The sequence below is a fragment of the Bactrocera tryoni genome, chromosome 3, assembly GCF_016617805.1.
Source record: "Bactrocera tryoni isolate S06 chromosome 3, CSIRO_BtryS06_freeze2, whole genome shotgun sequence".
Classification (NCBI taxonomy): Eukaryota; Metazoa; Arthropoda; class Insecta; order Diptera; family Tephritidae; genus Bactrocera; species Bactrocera tryoni.
In genome coordinates, this window is record NC_052501.1 from 5,623,565 (window position 1) to 5,644,381 (window position 20,817).

Below are 20,817 nucleotides of genomic sequence, written 5' to 3' on the forward strand. Positions count from 1 at the left end.
AAAATCCCGTTTACTTATTTTTAACCTTCATTCCATTGAGCAAGCCCTACCTTGACTTCACTTTGAGGTCAACTGGCTTCCAGTTAGGGGTCAAGCGAAACTAAATCGGGTTGGTACCACCCCCTTATGAGACGCATATAAGCCACGACAGCTCTTTCTCTTTACACAAACTAAAGTAAACATCAAGAAATATATAACAGAGTGAAACTAACCACAAATCGTTCCTCTAACTCTTATCTAAAATTCGTCTAAATCTGTTTATACTTTTCCAAGATCCAAACATGCGAAAGTGCTTTGATTAACTTCATTATTTCATATGGACTGGTCTAATGAAAACGAAAAACACAAAATTCTCCGACGACACTAAAGCCATCCCAGCCGAAGCTTAGAAAAAATGTAAGGAAAATTGGAATAAGTGTTAGCATACTTGTACTGGCTAAGGTGCCTATTTTAAAGATAATAAGGATTTGTGTATTTTAGTAAATCCGGTTCAAATTTGAAATCAGGTGGTATTGGAAATTATGTATATGAACGTATTTTCTTGTTAATAAGTTTAGTGCCAAAAATTAGTGAAACTGGAAATACCTCAGCTACTTCATACAAAATATAATTATCTTCCTTATTCTACATAGATGACTATGTCGATCAAGACGAAATATCTCCTGCCATCAAAAAACAGACGTGGCTCTCACACCATATACATGGGTTTATTAATTTGACATCAAAAATCAGGGTTATACTCATTGTTTTTTTCAATATTCGTGGTTTGGTGTATCATGACTTTATTCCAGAGAAACAGACAGTCAATAAGGATTTCTATTTGGTCGAAATTGTGGAAGGACAATTCATGGTCTTTACACGATGATAATTTTAAACCAAAACACAATGAATACTATCGATCAAGCACCGTATTCACCAGATTTTTTTTTTGTTCCTAAACTGAATTTGTACCACAGTACCCGGTGGGGAAAGCAGAGGAAAAGGAAGACCACCACTCCGTTAGAAAGACCAAATGGAGAAATACATAGCTGCACTTGAAATCATTAATAGTTGTCAAACAGCGGAAAGGAAGAACGATTGGGGCGCTGTTGTATACTATAACCGCGTAAGCAGTGTCTACGATAATAAAGAAGAAGAAGATGTCGGTCAATAAAGCGTGAGTTATCTTATCAAAATGGAGTATAAATATTTTGTCGAGCATATTTTTTTTTTTACTGTCAAAAGTAAATAAAACCAGTTCGGCCAGTTTTTGCCTTAGAATTGGGGCTTAATATAGCCAATATATTGAAGATGATCTTCAGCTGGTCGCCTATGGCCAAAATCATAATTTGGACGAGTCTAAAGGAAGCTTTCACCCAGAGGAATTGTGCTTCATTAGAACAACGCCAGGTCACACAAAACAATAATAACTCGCCAGAGACTCCGAAAACTTGCTCTGAAGTATCCATCTTATAATCGTGGCATCTTAAAACGTGACCAAAAATTATTACTATTTTTTTATTTCTATATATACATACACATATCCTATATATGCCGAATGATTTCGTTAGTGAAAAATTCGCCTCAAGAGAAATCATTCCATTTCCGTTATGAAAATTAACAAAGTTACAAAATAATGTTGAAAGTGAAGTTGTTTGAGATAGCAGGCACTCTAGAAATATCAACTGAACGTGTACATCATATCATTGACGAACATTTGGCTATAAGAAGGACGAGTTGATGATTCGGAGCAGTGTTGGAGATATTCAAGCGAATAATAAACCCGAGTTTTTGCGTCGATATGTGACAATGGACAAGTCAGTATATAGAATGGCGAAAATCCATGAATTGGGCTTCGGAATGCTTTCGCATCCACCGTATTCTCCAGATCTGGCCCCCCGCAACTATTTCCTGTTCTTAGGTCTTAAATGATTGCTCGAATGAAAAAATGTGACCGAAAAATGTGTTTTACTATGGTGGGTTAACGAAGATTTTTCCATTGACATGTTAATTTAAATTGTGGCATTTAATAGAAAAAATTTCGCTGGATTTGCAATTACAAAGTGATGCATTATTCGCTATAATAATTAAATGGCAACCTCTATAATTGGTTTGCCCATAACCGACATTAAGGGACACCTAGTGTGACAGCCCAAAAAGGAAATTTTTGGGTATTTAAACAAATTTCATTTGTGTACTATTGGGGACAAAAAATTTTAAGACGCCCCGTTCGGTTGGTATAACAGCCAGTGACATCTGTGCTAAATGTCACATCAAAATAATGATTAGTGTTCAGTATACGCTTGTCTTTCTGAAGTACATAAAGTGCATTTGGCGATTTTTACGATGAAATTATTTAGCCAAGAAATTCCAAGAAATTTTGTGTGCGAATGAAATTTCCTGTGCCGAAACGTGCAGAATGTTGGAAAAGGCCTTTGCTGATATCTATCTGTTTGTCGCAAGCAGGTGTTTTTATTGGTACTAATTATTCAAAAAGGGTCGAGCACGCGTTGACGGCGAACCACGTACAGGACGGACATGAACATCAACTGAAGACGAATACGTCAATAAAATAAAGAATTGAATCGACGATTAACACACAGAAATCTTACTGGCATTGTTGGAATATCGGATTGATCAGTGAGAACCATTTTGAAACATGCTTACGATCCAAAATCCATTAAAAAAGGTAGAAAATCAAGGTTAAGTTGACAGTTTTCTTCAATTATAGATGTCTGGTGCACTCCGAATTCCTTCTGACGGGTCAAACTGTCAACAAGGAATACCATTTGAGTGTTTGCGCGACGCAATTCGTAAAAAGAAACTGGAATTATGAGCCGACAACTCTTGGTTTTGGTACAACGTAATGCACCGTCTCATACCGCATTGATTCTTCTTGAGATTTTCGCCAAATTTTCTACCAATATCGTTCCGCAACTCAATGGATCGCTCCGGGAGTCAATTGTAGACATTAAACGTGAATCGCTATGCGCATTTAAGGCTATTCCGGAAATTGACTTTAAAAACTGTTTCGAGGATTGGAAAAAAGGAAAAATGTATTTGCGCCAAAGGGGTTACTTCGAGTAGTACGACATATATTTTGCAGAATAGATTAAGAAATTTAAAATGTTTAGCAAAATCTTACCATTTTTTCATAGCAGAATTCATAAATATTTTAAGAATTTTTGAAAAAAAAAAACGGCGCTAAAAAGCTCATTTCCTACTGTAGTCATTCAGGTCTTCTCCGTGTATGAAGCCTAAAAAGTAAATACTATATTTTCTATAGACGATTTACTCAAAATATTAGTATTTTTTTGGCCTGCCAAAATCGGACTATTGATCAAAATATTTTTAACTTATCTGAGAGATTTCAAATTTTAGTATTTTATTTTCAAAGGGATAACCTATCGAAACATATTTTAATTCCACAATTTCATAAATTTGACTTTCAAAAATTAAAAAATAATTAAAATTGTTAAAGAGATGTTTACAAAAATTAAACATTAGCAAACATATTTTTTATTTGGATGTGTTTAGCTACAACTTCATTCACATATTTGATTCCTATTAATTTTGAATAAAAGCTCTAAGAACGCCTATCAGGGGTTGAATTAAAATAACTGTAACAACAACAACAGTGCTACGCACAGTGCCATTTTGAATATGGGCAGAAATATTGCTAAGTGATAATGTATAGGTATGTACCAATGTATATACATACATACATATATATGTGATCTATCGTTTCCTGCCACATGCGTGCCACCCCTTTTGTGATGGGTGCAGCAATTCTTTTATATGAAACTATTACGAAATAGGTTTTAAAATTATTTCTGTGCAAGCACATAAATATATGCATACATATGTACATATTATACTTGTACATACACATACATATGTAACAAAATCTCAAAAATGACCCAGCCGCAATTGGAAAATTCCACAACACAATGTAAATTGAATTAATGCGAATCTCCAAGCTATAAATTGTTGAACTGTTGTTGTACTTGTTGCTGTAGTAAATATCGGGCAGGATGTTTGCACGCCATACGCACAGTTGCTCATTAATTATGCGCAGGCGCGTCGAAGGATCGCATGTCCGAACGCTTGTGATGGACAATGGTCATCGAGGTGGTTAAACCGGAATTTCTAGCTTTCATTTTCCCGTTAAAAAAGCAAAAAAGTAAACAACAAATGTCCCTTTTAACGTGCAACAGATATAGGAAGGATAACGACGCCGGAAGGATACCTTTTTGCAGCCCAGCAAGGATGTCCATTGCTATTTAAATTATGCCTACCTAAGAACCGAAGGCTTTGTAGCAATTTACGCGCTTAGGTTGCTAAACCTCAAGGAATGTGAGAAGTTGCATGAACGTGAGAAAGCTTTCAATTTGGCGCGGCAGCTTACAACACTCGGACAGCCGCGCGTGCAGCTGGTCACCCATACCACGAAACACATGCTAACGGCCCTTTAAACCAGCACTCGACCTCGAATACAATCGCCCACCTCCTTCCACACTCCTCTCTAGCTTGCAATCCACCAAATACTTTCAGGCAGTCAACATTCTGGCATGTCCGTTCCATACGCGATCAGTCAATCTCGCGCCGGATTAGTGTGCCTCGAATGGGCTGTCAGTAGCGCTACTGGCCACAGCTATAGCAAATAATAGGCGCTCACTACAAGCGCGCTATGTTGGCGGTAATCAAGCTCATAGCTGCTCAGCGCCTCGCCACCGGCCGCTGCCACAAGTACACACATGTGTGTGTGTGTTTATGCACTTGGAAATGCTAAAGCTCAGCCGACATTCTGACATTTGGCGAGCGCAATGATGCAATCAGCGGCAAATGGCTGGCTGGCGGTGGTGGGCGTTCGGCCGCTAAGTGCAGCTGCTGCCGCTGCGCAGTTATTTATTATGATATGCATGCATCGCCACACATACATGCATACATATGCGCGCACATAGCGCTATGAGTAACGGCAGTCATAAGCGTATTTATGTGCCCGCATGTGGGTTGCGCGCCACAGACACACTTACAAAACGCAAATCCACTCGCTCATTCATTCGTTCAAGTGCCTGCTGGAGGTCAACTGCGAATTGCATTCATAGCCTTTGGTTTATTGCCCCCTCAGCGCGCATAGCACACGAGAGCTTAGCTTTGTTTTTGGGCTGATGAAGTTTGGTATTTCTGTGCGTGTGTGCGTATGTGTGTTTGTCTTTCAGTTTATGTGTAATTAAAATTGTTATAAAAGCACTAAAAATTAAGAAAATGTGTGACGGCCATAGGCTACTTCGCCACTTAAACGCATTCACACACACCTGTGAACATATGTAAGCGCATAGCGACATATGTACATGTGAACATACATATTTCTGAAAATTTGATTTGAGGTCTAATGCAAATTTTTCGCTTTTTTTCTGTTTCTGCTTTTGATTTTGTGATTATGAGTTTTGGCTTTGAATCGGTCATAAACTTATTTCAAATTTAATTACATTACTTAGCTGAGGTTAATTGAAGTTTAATTCGTATAAAGCCAACAAAAACAACTTCATGGTATTTGTTGTTTACGGCTGTAAATATGATCATCGCTGATGCCCGAATGTAAAGAAGGTTGTTGTAATAGAATACAACAAAAAATAATAATTAAAATTTGCCAATCAAAATTTAAATATTCATATAAAATCCGTTATTAGTAACTGTTAAAGTGCTATACATTTTTTTTCGGCGAACTCATGTCACCTCGACAGAAACGAGGTCTCTTTTCGGTACCTGAATGAAATTTTAATATTTTTCATGAATGGTTATAAAAGAAATAAATAATAATATAACTGGAAATCTTAAGCATTTGCAACTTCGATTGCAGAGAAGCTTACAGCAGCTATATGCTATAGCTGTCCGATCTAAAATTCTTTCAAAAACTGCCTTCGAAAAAAATCCGCGTCAAACTTGGCGAGAATATCTTCTCAAATAAAAAAGTTTTCCATACAAGGACTTGAATTTGATTGATAAGTTTGTACGCCAGTTATATGTCACAGCGGTCCGATAACGGTGGTTCCGACAAATGAATAGCTTCTTAAGCAGAAAAGAACGAGTGCAAAATTTCAAGTTGGTATCTCAAAAGCTGAGGAACTAGTTGCTGCATATACAAACAGACAGGACAAACGGACAGGGATAAATCGAGTCAGCTCGTCACACTGATCATTTATACATATTTATACATATAACGGGTGATCCAAGTAGAAGTACTTTTTTCAATAGCCTTTTTTCACTGTTTATTTTTTGGCATTTCATCATGGAAAGTCTTACGCCTGAACAACGTTTACAAATCGTTCAACTTTATTACAAAAATTTACGTTCTGTAAAGAATGTGTTTCGGGGGCTTCGGTCAATTTATGGTCAACGTAATCGGTCTAGTAAGTGTACCATTCGCACCACAATCACCTATCTTGAGACCCAGCATTCATTACTAGATAACATTAGACCAAATAGACCACGTCCAGCACGCCGTGAAGAAAATATAGCACCCGTAGCTGAGTGTCGATTCTCGTAGAGAGTCGATTCTTCGCCGTTTGCAGCAACTCGGACTAGCATATGGAACGACTTGGCACATTTTACGTCGAGATCTGAAAAGCGTACAAAATAAAGCTTGTGCAAGAACTGAAGCCGCTCGAACTTCCCAAGCGGCATCTCTTCGATCTATGAGCTCTTGAAAAATTCCAAGAGGATTTGAGGTTTTCAAACAAAATTTTGTGCAGCGATGGAGCCCATTTCTGGCTCAAATTGCCGTATTTGGGACGAAGAGCAACCTGAGGAGATTCAAGAGCTCTCATTTCATAAGGAAAAACCAACAGTTTCGAGTGGTATGTGGGCCGGGAGAATCATTGGCCACCAAGATCGTGTGATATCATACCGTTAAAATTTTTTTTGGGGATATGTCTAATAAAGTCTAAGGTCTATGCAGATAATCCCGCTTCTCTATTAAATTTAAAGTTTCTGTGTTATTTCTTTAAAAAAGGAGAGAACCTCGAAATGGATCACCATTTATTTATTATATTTTATGGAAATTGAGATTTTAGAGGAATCTGACTCATTGCCTTTCTTTGATTAAGTTGAGTAAAAAAACCTTGTTCGCGAATATTAGACAAATTAGAAGAGAACGGTGATTTTATTCTTGATCTAAAACTGGGCAGTAAAATCAAAGACCACTTGCATACCTCTTCTGTTTTAATATCGTCAGTTAACCAGTTTCAATGGGATCGCCGTCGTTTCAGGCCCAGATGCTCTGAAAATGGCTGCCATGGAGCATCACGGGACATAAGTTCTCATATCATCAGTAATCATCTCATTGTAAGCAGATTGCATTGCCGAAAATCTAGATCATTGCATCGCGGAACCTTCTCTTGGCAGATTTGTAGACGGGGCCAAGCCTTTGAAGAAGAGGAGCAGTGAGTTTTTCACAAGATGTATCGAAGATAAGAGGGAAAAGGAAATTTCTTTAAAAAACTCTCCATCACCTCTACCTTCAGGCTACCAGACCACTGTGGCGTCTTTCCAGCCGAGGTGGCTGCCATCAAAATAGCGGTAGATGTATTGCTTCGAAGCTACCAGCATCCTTCAGAGAGATGTAGCTGCACTGGCTTTGAGCTTGCTGACTGTGCGCTTAAAACTAGTCGAGGAGTGCATGACCTCATAAGCAATAGCGACAAGTTTCTTCCGTGCTTGATCATAGACAAGTAGCCGGAAACTGCAAAGCCATTGTTTTTGCTAAGGAGTAGACCCTTACCACAATTTCATGCCATTAAAAGCAGTCAGTACTCCGATGTAGCTAGAGATTTCCCTTTAGCTCGGCAAACTCTGGTCAACAACCATAACTTGTGCGACTGCGAAATCCTTCTGGTCCAAAGTGAACCTTTGGTCTTAGCAAAGTCAACCTCGCCGTTATTATTGCTGTTCTTAGTGAACACTGTCAAATAGATTCACACGCTATGCGGCTAAAATTTCGTAGAGCGTTCTTTGCCAAAACTGTGTGGAGAGAGGCGAGATAGAATCTTTTGAACCTTTTTCCTCTATTGCATAGCTTTTTTTAGACGGAGGCTCGGTAGATACGCCTGCAGGAAACCCAGCAAAGAAACTATTCGACGATCTATGAGGATTTGGCGTTACTGAGTTTTTGGATAACCCATAAGCCCAACACTCACAGTTATTCAAGTTAGATTCATCTATTAGGATCACATTTTTTCGTTTTTTGTTGGATTTTTTTATTGCCAAGTATCAGACGGTACTCGTGCGCTTTTGTTTCTTTCTCTGAAAAATTACCATAATAAAAAATACTGAAATATTCCCTATATTATTAAAATTGTAACTACTATGTATATGGAGATCTTATATCGTAATGGTTCTGGCTCCATCTCACAAACGACTTATTCGCCTTGAAGAACTGAATTTTATAAAAAAAAGGATTAACAGCAACTTGAAGTGGCTGATTATACTGAAATATCATCCAAGTGGATATCTTCAAGTCAAAATTTCTTTTCTTAAATGTATGAATGTATGTATTAATGATGTAACTCTAAACTACACTTCGTAATTGCAAAGAAATATATATTTTATCTACATATATACATATGTATGTATAAAGGAATATGTAAATAGGAAATATTCCACCATAATTGCAAATGAGAAATCGATTGGTGTCCGCATTAACCCCGAAGCCACACTGATTAAAATAAATATTGTGTATATGAATTATGCTCGAGACCCACCCTAAAGCTCACCACACCTACTCGACCACACCACTTAGTGCTTACTAAATCACAAGAGTTGCTGCAAAATAATAAGTACTTGCACGATTCATATTTCTAAGTAATTCCATTTTATTTTATCACCTGCAAATCTCATATTTATGCCATTCCAGCGGAGTGGCGGCGGCGACGCATCTAATGGCGGGAATTTAGTGTCACATTAGCACCAGTGACGGGCGCCACCCAACGCCAAGCAGCCACACAGCCAAGTGACCAGTCAGCCATACCGCTACATTAAAAATGGCCATTAGAGAAGTGTTCGTGAATACTGTTACATAAACACGAGTGTACATACGTGACAGTCCCGGCTTGCCGTTGGTGCGCTCGACTGAGGTTGGCTGGGGCTATGCGCTGTTGTCGTCGCGCTGCCGCAAGCGATTAGTCAATAAGTTTGGCGGTAGGGGTGACGTGGGTAGGAGGCACTGATCCCGCCACGGCACACATTGGATGACAGCTGCGACGGAATTTAATTGCTCGTGCAAAACTATTTATGTACTTGTATATAGCATTTGAGTAAAAACGCTGCAAATTGAAATGGCATTTTTCTCAAGCGAATTGTTTGTTTTCGTGCACTTGAAGTGCACTTTTTGCTCACGCATCAGCCGATTTGATTATTTATTTTTTATTATGTATAGCACACTTTTTCATTTGCTCGCACTTTTTCAAGCGCTTGTGTCGGACAACTGCCAATCGGCGTTGAGCAACGGATGTGCTGCTGTTTTCAGACTATTTGCTTAGTTTCATTAACGCCGATTTGTTGAAAGCTTATTTAACTAAACTTTTTAAAAGTAGCTATACTCGTAAGTGTATATGCTAACAATTGATCAACTTGTTCGTACTTTTGCTAAAGATGCTCCTTGGGATGAACTTAACTTATGCTTTGAATTTTGAAACAAAAATGCAGTTTAGTCCAAATATCACATAATAAATGAGTATAACAAACAAAGTTTGTAGCCCTCGCTAATCTATAATATTGAAACGAGAGACCAAAGCTTATCGACTCACACTGAATACTTCTACAAAGTCCATGAGTTCAACAAAACACGACATTTCATGTATTTCTTAGCAGGAATTCGGTTGCCATTTGAATCTGCTTTCTGCTCATCGGATATCTCAAGATAACATTTCTAGACGGAGGAGAATATATGGAATTAATGTTTCGAAATTGAAGAATTTTAATGCATCTGCTTAGTTGGTGAGTGGGGTGAAAAGATTTTTTAATTAATAAACATGTTCGTTTATTTTTAAATCGCTACTTATGCAGGCGTGTAGAGAAGGATAAATAGTCAAGCGAAGTCTTACCAAGTGAACCTCTTCTGAATACCCGGTCACAAAGGTATAGCCGGGAATGAACTGGCTGAAAAGCTCGCTCGCTTCGCAGCATCCACTAATATAATAGGACCTAAACCCTTCATCGCGGTGGGTCTTCATACCATAAAGGAGCTGCTTCACAAGGAAGATGTAGTGGGCAGAGAGAGATATTGGCAACAACTCCATGGCATGCGCCCTGCCAAGTACAAACTTAAGTTACACTGGTCACTGTAAGCTGAAGAATCAAATAGGCCTAGTTTCTTGTGCAAATTTCCGGTTCTGCGAAAGCGAGCCTGAAACTTCAAAATACCTGCATCTACAGACGTAAAATAAAAGCCCTTGTATCTATGTTTCTATATAGGGATCACATCCTAGCACCTAGCAGTATATTGGAATTTATCAAAATGCTGCGGCTAGAGGGGTCGTTCTGACTTAGGTCGCTGTGTAATCCCCATCTATTTATCCATAAATTTTCTTATTGACCATTTGACCCTGTGAAATGAATTCACGTTGAACCACACTGCGGTAAACGAAGAAAGCGATGACCATTATTTTTGACCGACTTCTACATACTTTTTCGGCAAAAACGTGGCTTGATGACGAGATTCTTGACTGTGCCCCTAGAAAATCAACCATGAAGGATTGATATGCAAAGTTTAGACATGGTGAAATTAGCACCAAAGATGGTGAAGGCACTGGCGCCTAAAAGAGGTTGTTAGCAACGGAAATATCAAAAGGGTCCGCGAAATAATTTTGGATGAGCGTAAATTGAAATTGTTCGAGATAGTAGGCACTCTAAAGATGTTAACTGAACGTGTACATCATATCATTCACGAATATTTGGGGTTGAGAAAGCTCTGTGCGAAGTGGGTGCCGCGTGAGTTCACTTTCGAAAGACGAGTTCATAATTCGAAGCAGTGTTCGGATATTTTCAAGCGTAATGAAAACATAACTTCATCATATCGCTCCGAAGTCTAATCGACATATTAGCGACCACGAATAATTTTTATTGACTACCTTGGAAAAGGAAGGACCGTCAACTACGACAATTAAAATACAAAAAAATGAATATTGCCAAAAAATGGCTATGGTAAGGTATTCATAAACCCAAGTATCCTCACCAGTAATGAATATTTTGATGAATGTAGGGATTTCAGCTACGTTCTCAAGCATCTCTTTTGAGATCTCTACTCAACGTCATTTTTTAAAGATTCAAGTCCTTTAGTTCGAGTCTAGGATTGCCACATTTCATAAGCAAAACCGTAGCCAAAATGTGTTGAGCTGATCTTTAAGATTAAGAAATAATTGAGATCCTCTGCTAACATAGTTGGATAGACGACTCTCATGAAGCAAGTTTTCGGTGACTTCATGACCTTCACTGAATGTTTTTTGAGACTTAAATATACTTGTTATCTGGGCAAAATATTTCTGCAATATTTTCGTCGGTTCCGTAGTCGCGATTTCAATGAAATTTTTCAAGCCAACTCGTTGTGCAATTCTTTACATGGTAAAATCGCCAGATACCCGTTTGAAGAACAATAATGCGGCGGGGGCCGAAGGATTGCCGGCCGAGCTATTCAAATACGGCGGCGAAGAACTCATAAGGAGCATCCACAAAAACCACCATACAATCTGCGCTAACTACCGAGGGATAAGCCTCCTCAACATCGCAGGTTCTATTGATCGTATTGTGTGAAAGGTTAAAGCCCACCGACAACAAGCTGATTGGACCTTGGCTTGAGGCCAGGAAAATCAGCAACTAACCAAATATTCACCACGCGCAAAATCTTGGAAAAGACCCGTGAAAAAAGGATCGACACACATCACCTCTTCGTTGATTTAAAACTGCTTTTGTCAGCTTGAACCAAAAACTCCGTCAGGATGGGGAAGGGCCTCACCGAGCCTTTCGATACCATATGAGGTTTCAGACAAGGCGACTACCTATCGTGCGACTTCTTTAATCTACTGCTGAAGATAAAAATTCGAGCAGCAGATCTAAATAGAGAAGGTACAATCTTTTATAACAGTGCTGGTACAGCTGCTGGCGTACGCTGATGTTGATATTATTGGTCTCAACAACCCCGCCGTTAGTTCTGCTTTTTCCAGACTAGATGAGGAAGCGAAGCAAATGGGTCTGGTAGTGAACGAGAGCGAAATACTCTCGACAGTCATCACTTCGAAGTCGTAGATAATTTCGTCTATATTGGAACCAGCTTTAACAGCAACAATAACGCTCTTGCCAACAGGTGCAACTTCGAACTGAGTAAGCAATTGAGAAGTAAAGACCTCTCTCGACAAACAAAAGCCAAACTCTACAAGTCACTCATCATCCCCGTGCTGCTATATGATACCGAGACATCGACGATGATAACATCTGATGAGTCAGTGTTACGAATTTTCGAAGATTTATGTTCCTTTGCACATTGGCAACGGCGAATACCTCAGTCGATGGAACGACATTGACATAGTTCAAAAATTAAGAGACAGCGGCTACACTGGCAAGGTCATGTCGGTTGAATGGAAGAAAACACTCCAACTCTGAGAGTATTCGACGCAGTACCCGCCGGGTACATCAAATCTTCAAGTATTTGGCTCACAAATCTTTGACTCCTGCCTTTCTTGAATGCCAAAAAAAAAATTTAAAAAATATTGGCTTTTCAAAAAAAAGTCTTATTGCTTCCATATACCATATAATGTAAGACTAATTGTTATTGAAAGTAGTTAATTCTATAGAAAAAAAATATTGTTAGTTTTTAGCCCAGAAACGAAGTAAATGAAGCATTATAATTTCTGGCATAAATCTTGGCACAAACTATACCACCACCAGGTCCAGGGTGTTATTTCCTTGATATTTCCAGTAATTCGAAATGAGTTTCTTCATTTGAGTAGACTTAACAACTGTTGCTCTTTATCGTGGTTATTTGGTTAAAATTGCGTGTCTACGAGTAAATCGAATGTGGCGTAGGTTTCAACTACAACCATGCGTCTATATAAGTATAGCAGGAGCCGCACAAGCAAAGCGCTGAAGCCACGCAGCTTATGCACATGTGTCTGTCAGTGGCTTTTCCTTGGCGTCTTTCGCTCCAATTTCCGCACTTCAAGCGTTCGGTGCATTTGATTGCGGCAGCAAGCAGTTTGGCATATCGAAATTGTAGCAATTTGTTCGAACGCGCAGCAGGGCGCATGCGTTGCAGGAACTTGTAGGTACAGCAACTGCGCCTGCAAATATGTAACTACGCACGGTATCACCAACCAAGCAACCGACCGTCCGTCCGACCGCGCAACGACTATCGACCATGTCAATCTGGTTATGGGTACATGGCCACGCAGCGGGCCACCCCAGCCGGAGTCCAATTGATCGGCGGTGTCGCGCAAGTGGCAGTCAGGCGGTCAGCTACCGTTGCAGCGCATGGATGTTGCCGCCGATAATTCGGGCACGAAATGGAAATACCAAAACCCAAGGCAATTGCATAATCCACAGTGCGCGCGCGCGTTGCATGTTGAGTGCGTTAAGGATGCGCTATGCGTCCGCGAGCAGTGCAAGGCAAGCGTGCTGTGGGGCAGTTGGAAAAGGCGAGTAGAGCAAACAAAGTTGTGGCGTGTCGTATGCAGTAGCCGCTTACAAGCGCCGTTTTTCATGCACAGTTCATTTTATTGTTGTTCAATTTTTTTGATTATCTGCCCCTTGTCGTTTTTATTGTAGTAATTTCTTTCGCACAATGCGCGCAATCGGTCGCGACCAACACAGTTGCAGCGACATGAATAACAACGGCAACAACACAATTTCATGTAAGTACAACCAACGCAACATCACTTGCGCGCTGTTGCAACGCGGCATGTTGCAAGCAATCCCTGTGTGCGCGCGTGTGTGTTTCTGTGTGTGATTGACTTTCCTACGAAAAGTTTTGTGAGGAAAATGGCTGAGCCGACGCGGCGCAGAGTCGCTGGCTATTGTACGCAATAATTTTCGTGTATTATTTCGTTGCGCGGCAATTAATCAAAATGGACACTTGCGAATTGCGTGCCACCGTTCAATTAATATCATTTTTGGACTGCGCACCTCAGTGTGTCTTGTAGCTGTGCGCGGAATTTTCGTTTGTCTATGAACGTGTCTTTGCTGAGCTTTTGTATTTGCATTGTTCGATTTCGTTGTAGTACAATTGGTGTTCGTGTCCTTTGCCGTAGAAATCACGCAGCTCAACTATTCTCAATGAACTAAGCTAAGCGAACATAGCCTAAGATAATAAATAAATCATTTTTACTCTTAAACTATGGACTTTGCAGTACATTTTGTCGTAACTCCACGTGAATCAGGACAATTCTTTTTAATTGGCAAATCTGCTTCCGGTATCCAATGAGACTCATCTGAGTCATACCAAACTTAGGGAAACTAATTAATAAGTTCTAGATTTGTACTGGGGACTATATAAGACTTGTGTTACCTACTTGGCTATATGGATTTTACTCCTTCTTCTAGTAAACGCCAAACAGAAGGAGGTACTTTATACTTGTATGTAGGTGAGTGGGTAGGCTTCTTTGAACCTTTTCATGTTACTCTCACTAATTAGTAAGTCTTTTAACTCTGGACACTAGTTTTTAGTCATCGTCTGTCTCTTTCCCCCCTGTTTTTCACACAGAACTCTTTCTTTATGGTATGGTGAACCAATTGTATCGTTGACCAAACGACTGTTGAAGGAACTATAATCTCTATCATGCTACTAGGCTCTTTGGAACATGTATTGCATTTGCAGATGGATCTTCTTGTACTTGTTAAGTTAGATTAAGTAAGATGGATGATCCCTCAACATGGCGGGGGAATCACAATTAGACTGTTACGTACAGTCCTTTCTGAAGCCAAACTAAAAAACCTGTAGTTAGATCCACTTATCTACAGAAATGATCTGATCCTAACACAAATCTGCTTAGCTGTTTCGTTTCTATTTTCAATATTTCACCTGGATGTCTAAAAGTATGAGATCCGGGTGTTTTAGCCTTGATCTGGGAAAAGCAGGACATTCGGGGAGGAAATGTATAGTTGATTCTTTGTCGTCTTCTTCTATACAACTTATGCAGCTGGCATCCGCATATTCAATCTTACTGTATGAATCCCGACTATCCGAGTCCAGTTAGAGATCATACAATCATAGAAAGATGGCCATTTACCCTGGGCCAGAAGGAGTTTGTGACTGCACAGCTGCAGGTAGTGGACCAACGTTTGCTGAGCTGGTCTGAGCCCACACAGTCCAGTGGTGAAGCACAAGAAGCCAACGAAGCTCTTACCCATTCCCACTCCACAATTATTGATACTGAAGTACCTGTCCCAGCAAGCTCAGCAAACTTACAGTTTCCTGCAATACCGCTGTGACCACACACCCAAACCAAGCTAACCATAAAATTATTCGACGCTAGAGAAAACGGTTTTAGACATTCTTTCACAAGTCTTGTGCGCACAGTTAATAAAAGCCACTCTGAAGGAGAATGCGTTCCAGAGCATTTACGGCAACCTCTTCTGCTTAGTAGATGCTGCAGTCAGGAAACCTAACACTGGAACGGATGGAAAGTTCCCGACAGTGTACTCCTTCACCACCCCTCCCCGCAAGCTTTGATCCATTCGTACGAAAAACTCACCGCCCCTCCCCTCTAGCGAGTTATTCCTTCTCATTCCTCCCTCGAAGATATGTGAGCAGAGAAGCGACAGCCATTAGAAATGAAGTTTTTCTAAAAGATATAGAATAATTATGCAGAGAGACTGAAACAAAAATCCCAAAAACGCATTGAGTGGATAGATTAGTAATTTTAAGTTTTGGAGTTGAAATCGAAAATATTTGCCAATACATTTTTTCTGTAGTCATTTGTCACTGCTTGTCTCCATTTTTTTAGTGGATATGGAGCCGAATCTTATGTTGTATTAAGAAAATGATTCCTAGAAACTGTAAAGCTTCAGTATTCCACAGAAGGACATTTATAAATCAGTTAAAGTTGGAATAAGAGTCATACTTTTCAGGAGCGACTCTAATTCTTATAATTTTGTAGCCCCAATAGAGGAGAAGAAATCTTATTTACAATGGAACTGTTCGCAAAACAACCAATATTCAACATTTAAGCGCGAGCTCTAGCAGATCTTGCAACGATCTAACGAAAATTTGCCTATCGCATGCAACACACGAACGCCTAAGGGCCAACAACTTGCCTAACGAACATTGATTTGCTGCAGTCAAATCGCGCCATTTCAAGAGGTTAATGTGTGCAACAAAGATGCAGACAACAAAAAATCTACGAAAAATTTCGCCGATAAGGCCCAAAGTGAACAACAACAACAACGCAATATAGTGACAATAGCTTAAATAACAACAAAAAATTTTATACACCGAACCGCGGGGTTCATGCTTCCGCATTGTGGATGTCCAAAGCGGCACTAAACGACCCAAACGAATACATTCATGCGCACAGGCGGCCAGGCGCAAATTATTGAATGCGCGCGCGCAGATGCGCACCACACCACACCATTGTCCGCTGGATGCGGCGCACTGCGCACAGCGTCTGTTGCCAAATACGGCGCAACGAAACGATGCAGCAACGCGACGCAATGCGCAATTCGCAATCTTGATGAATTTCACCGTGATGACCAACGCCATTTATCACTGCCTTAATTGTGCACGCCAACAACAAAAACAACAACGGCAGCAGCAACAAATCGACGCACGGCCAGCGGTGTGGTGCGCGGACTCAGGAGTGTTCTGCAATGAGTTGAGGGGTCAGTGAGGCTGCTTGGTGGAGGCGCTGAGGATGAGTGAACGCGTCATACTTACATAAATGACAGCACTTCAGCGAGGTAATTGAAAATGCAATTAGCCAACAACGCGCATCGGCGATATGTGCCAGCGGGGCGAAAGAGCAGCGGCGCACAGGTGAAGACCAATAAGCTGGGATTGGTGTATTTTATGGTTGATGTTATGTGCAAATGGCATGGCGCAACCGATCACCAGAGTGAAGACGCGACGAATCTTGGGTTTAATGTTCGGCGAAACAACTCAACGGGGAAAATTCTAAATTTGCTGTTCGTTGATTAACGTGTGCAAAACAAATAGATACGCTAAGAATGTGTGAGTGGCAAATAGAAGAAGAAGAGTTCGCAATAGCTTTCGGAGATTAGGCACCTAATTTTCAGTCATTTACATGCGCTAAGATGGAGGGTAGAATGGAGCGATTTTTGCATGGCGAAGGAAGTAGAGGTGTGAAAAGAATTTGAATAATTTTTACTTTGTGAAGGATTGGAATGCAAAGATTCTAATTTGGAACTATTAAAAAGTAATCCAACGTAATCAAACAAATGTTTGCTTTCGAAGGATTAAATTTTTTTACATGAATTTAAAATTGTAGAAAGTCAATTTTAGCTCAATTGATTTTAGAAATTCAACAATGAGTTTTCCTTATAACCTTTTGTAAGACGACAATACTTTAATCCTCGACTCGATTTTTTGGTGCCTGTAATTGAAGCTCATGATATCCGCGACATTTGGTTTCAACAAGACGGCGCCATTTTCGGCACATTGCTTCAACCTATGGACTTATTGAGAAAACACTTCGGTGAGCAGATAATTTCATATTTTGGACTAGTCGATTGGCCACCAAGATCATGAGATATCACATCGTAAGACCTTTTCCTGTGAGTACTCGTATATGCAAAGCCTAAAGTCTATGCGGACAATACCGCTTTGATTCAGGGATTCATCACGCGTGTGATTCGCCAGTTATCAGAAGAAATGCTCAAACTAGTCATCGAAAAGTGGACTCAACGGATGAAGCATCTGAGACGTAGTCGCGGCCAACATTTGAAAGAGATAATCTTCAAAAGGCAAATCCCATAGAATGTTTATTCAAATGATAATAAAGATTCCCCACTTAGCTTGAAGTTTCTGTGTTGTTTTTTTAATAAGGAAACCCTGAAATGGATCACTTTTTATTTCAATCAAAGCCAGAATTTTTATTTTAAACGAAAGGTTTCGCTTGCAGCAAGAGATCTCAAAAAGCTTCTATCTTATTTCCGACGGAATTACTGGATCAAATTTACTCCTTAACGGAGTTAACGGAGAGGCCTTTAGGAAGGAACTGAGAAAGATTGGAAGTTCTTCTTATACGATTGTCAGACTTTTATAAAGCACCATTCATACTAAGTCTGTTTGAGGTATTTAGAAATGAACTGAGGGAGAATTGAAGGATGGAAGTTCTTCTTAACGAATTCTCAAACTTTTATTAGGCTCCGTTGACACTAAGTCTACTTTAGGTCTTTAGGAATAATGAAAATTCCATGGATGAGAGTTCTTCTTATAAATTTTCAACTGTTATAAGGTTTCGTTCACATTAAATTTGCTTGAAGTCTTTAGGAATGTATTGAGAAGGAATGGAAGTCCTTCTTTTACGGTTATCAGACTTCTACTTAACTAAATGGGTCTTTAGATCTTTGGGAACAAACAAATATGTAAGTTCTCTTGCTTACGGTTTACTATTGAACTCCTGTACCTCATGTGAGATTAGCAAGTGTCAATCAATAGAACTTGAACTTAATCGGTTGTGATGTATTTCTGATCGGCATCAGTGTAAATCTTGAAATGTCACCTTCTGTTCGGAAATAAATCCTAGCAGGACATTGCTTCACTGCGACACGGCATTCCTCATCGTACCAGCTGTTCTTGTGCCCTTTCCAAAAACCAATGATTTCTTTTGCAGTAGTGCGTAAGGTGGTTAAGACTCAACACTCCGACTCAATGCTGGGACCTCGGAGCGTACACACGTCTAAAACACTGAAACAATCAGCCCGAACCCATTTCCGGATATTTCATCACCGTTGTGCCAAAGATACCTTCTTTTCCCACTCAAAGCACGACTTCAACATCGTGGCGACTTCTTCATTGATGCGTTCCAAGCGCTTATAGAAAACATTTTTAGTCACATCGCCTTCTCTTCCGTCAGGGATGAATGCCAGGACTCGGCGACGGAGTCTTTCTCCACGAATCCCACACAAAATTTCCACACCTTTATTTGGCCACTGTAGTAAATGCCACATGAATATACTCGTCCAAGTCCTTGTCCGATGCACTTCTTGGACCGAGATGATATCAGCCTTTACCCTTACGAGGACATTAACCAGCTGGGCAGCCACACATTCCCAATTAAGGGAAGTACATGTCCTTATATCGTAATCCTTAATAAATTAAAAAAGGAAAGCTCCCATCCGAGACTTTAGCTCGCTTTCAAACGGATGTTTTTTGGCTACCACGAAGATATGATCTAAGACAAAAGTTTGTAAGTTATAAGGAGCTGCTTGAACCATATGTAAAAGAATCGTTTCTGACGCTCAGATAACTTTACTCACTTGCGTGAACTTCTACACATGGCTCATACCTCGAAACGGATCCGATGCTTCATATAAAATTAATGGGGAACAGTACTGGTTGAACTTCAAAGCTTACATTTTCTTCAAAACTGAAGTTATTCTTTAATGAAATTATCCGAGTATAACATCAATGTTGAAATGAAATACAAAATTTTAGTTTATGGCTATTTGAAGACGAGTAAAAAGTTTTACTATTCGCAGAAAATACGCTTACTCTTTTAAGTTCATCTTGCAGTCGACCATTCACTGCTAACAAATGTTGACAACAGTCCATTTGTGCAACGCCATTGAACCCATAATTATTCAACAAAGCAAAGCAAGTAAATATTGAGTTGCGCCTTCAAGCACTGACTTCAGTAAGGCATTCGACAAAGTTGACCATGATCATCATTGATGAAGCTGACAAAATTAAACTGAACGGCACTCAAATGCGTTCGATACTTGCAGGTCATAGTAATCCGCGAAATGCTCGTCCCTCTTCTAGGTCCTTTGTTATTCAAAATAGAATGGTATAATCGGAATATGGCCAATTAATCATTGTAATTAGCGCTTGGCAACTGCAGCGTTCAACGGCGTCAACAGCATTGAGCAAAGACTCCTCTTACCAACAACGATGATGACAATGGGGAGTTGGATGCACCGTTTCAAGAAATGCAAAGTGACATGGTTGATTTTTGTACAGCGAGGCAAGAAAACTGAGACTCTCAAATAACATAAAAACTTCACAGAAAATTACATAACGGTAGCAGATTTGAAGACTGGTATTGCAGAAAAAATTTTCTTAGTTTTTCTGCTAAGATATAAATTCTAAATCTCTAGGATGTTATATTCCTTCAACTTTAACCTGAGAAGACATCTGTACGCCCGCCACAATAGCTAAAACTCGGATTGCATTTTTTTTTAATTCTTTGTATTATATTTCATTTTCTCTGATATGGCGACTTAATTTATTCTTGCAATATTAATATTAATAATAACATTTTATTCCTTTTTACTGTATATTGCCGATTGGCGTTCATAAATGAATAAATAAATAAATAAATAAGCAAAATTGCCGTATTTGGGACGAAGAACAACCTGAAGAGATTCAATAGCTGCCAATTCATGCCATCGGTCCATATTTCTTCAAAAGTGATGCCGATGAGAACGTAACCGTCAATGGCGACCATTATCAAGCCATGATAACCAACTAGTTGATGCCTGAAATTGAAACTCGTGATCTCTCCGACATTTGGTTTCAACAAGACGACGCCTCTTCACACACATCGCATCATTCAATTCATTTATTGAGAGAACACTTTTCTGAGGCTAACACCGCGTTTTTGAAGCACT

General features: G+C 39.7%; 1 protein-coding gene across 2 annotated transcripts in view; it reads right to left on the bottom strand.

Moving 5' to 3' along the window:
- The window catches only part of LOC120770033 (protein grainyhead), a 273,442-nt gene extending 267,942 nt beyond the window's left edge, over positions 1-5,500 (bottom strand). The window contains exon 1 of one of the 2 annotated variants that reach the window (XM_040097146.1): positions 5,472-5,500. The gene's annotated coding sequence lies outside the window, so the exon portion shown is untranslated. Of the gene's footprint in view, positions 1-212; positions 230-5,471 lie in introns of those variants that run through there. The other variant, XM_040097144.1, reaches the window with a different exon arrangement.
- Positions 5,501-20,817: the final 15,317 nt, after the last annotated feature.